We start from the raw sequence: 1529 nt of genomic DNA, 5'->3' as shown, positions 1-1529 counted from the left end.
TTACAATTGTGTGGGAGTTGGGAGGGAGGGGTATGAGGGAACCTAATAGGTTACCTTAAGTCAAGATGGGTAAACAGTATGGATACCATCATTTGTCCATAGCTAGCAACCAAGTCTCTCTCTAATCCTCAGTCTCTCAGCTATCAGGTCCCTTGGCTTCTTTCTGCCTCTGTGGACCTGGAAGCTGCCCTGTTCTCTTTGTTGCACAGTATTGGAGCTGCTCTTTGTGTTCTGTTTTATAGCCTCAGTACCACTCTGGTGCTTCTCAACTCAACCTCTGCCACTTCAGGCAGAGATTTGGAATGGTCTGCTCCTATATAATCAAATATAACCAAATCTCTCTGCTCCTATATAATCCAAATAATCAAAGGTGGATTATTGTTATATCCTGGAGAGTGGTAATGAAAATGGGCCAAATATCCCTATTAAGGTTACGCATGTCCCATTTCCATAGTCTCACTTAATTATTTTTTGGTAGTTACAGAGCATTTGTTACAAGACCCATTTTAAGAAATTCCACTCCACTACATTGTTGATAAAATGTCTAAAGTATTTGAGCCAAAATCTCACCATCCTTGCTTCTAAGGATAATTCTACATGTACTTCTAAGACAAATTTGGTGGTTAAAAAAAAAAAATCACTGTCGTAAATTTGATTCAAACTCATAGCAAACCTAAGGATAGATAACATTGCCATGTAGATTCCTGATACTGTAACTCTTTACAGAAGTATAAAGACTTATCTTTCTCTCAAGGAGTGGCTGGTTTTGAATGTCCAGTCAGTAAAGTGTTTAATCTATTCCGGTCATGTATTGCTGTCTGTGATGTCAGACTATGCATGTATAGTTTCCTTTTCTCAACAGTGTTTAAAATTCTATCCAGTTGGCTTAATTAATGACACTAGTAATAGAATCTATTAATGGAAACATAGAATATCAAAAGGTTACTTTGGTTCTATTGAATGTACTGAGGCATTCAACTATGTGGATGATAGAAAACTATGAATAGCTTTGAGAAGAATGAGTAATCCAGGGCACTTCATTTTGCTTATCCAGAACTTGTACTTGCATCAAAGGCAATTTTGCAAACAGAACAAATGATTATTACTTGGCTTAGAATCCAAGCTTGAAATAAAAAAAGGTTTGTCTCGGGGTTGCATCTTATCAACATATTTATTCAATTTGTATGCAGAGAAAATAACTAGATAAGCTGTAATATATGAAGAAATATGTGGCATCAGTATTGGAGGAAGATTTATTAAAACCTATGAGATGCACATGATGCAACCATGTTTGGTGCACTTGAGAGGGTTTGATGAAGAACAAGGATTGTAGCCTTCAGTATAGATTATGGTTCAAGTTATAGAAGGCCAAAATTCTCACAACTTATGAACCAATAGGTATCTTCAGGATAAATAGAAAAAAGGCTGAAGTGGTCAATTATTTCATTTTGCTTGGATCCATATTCCATGCTCATGGAAGCAGCAGCCAAGAGATCAAAAGACATATTGAATTAGGTAAATCTGCTGCA

This window comes from Echinops telfairi, unplaced genomic scaffold (assembly GCF_000313985.2).
Source record: "Echinops telfairi isolate 266 unplaced genomic scaffold, ASM31398v2 ScPeMD7_7469;HRSCAF=8507_1, whole genome shotgun sequence".
In the NCBI taxonomy this organism is placed as follows: domain Eukaryota; kingdom Metazoa; phylum Chordata; class Mammalia; order Afrosoricida; family Tenrecidae; genus Echinops; species Echinops telfairi.
The sequence above is the reverse complement of the archived record's forward strand: the minus strand, read 5'-3'. Positions refer to the sequence as shown.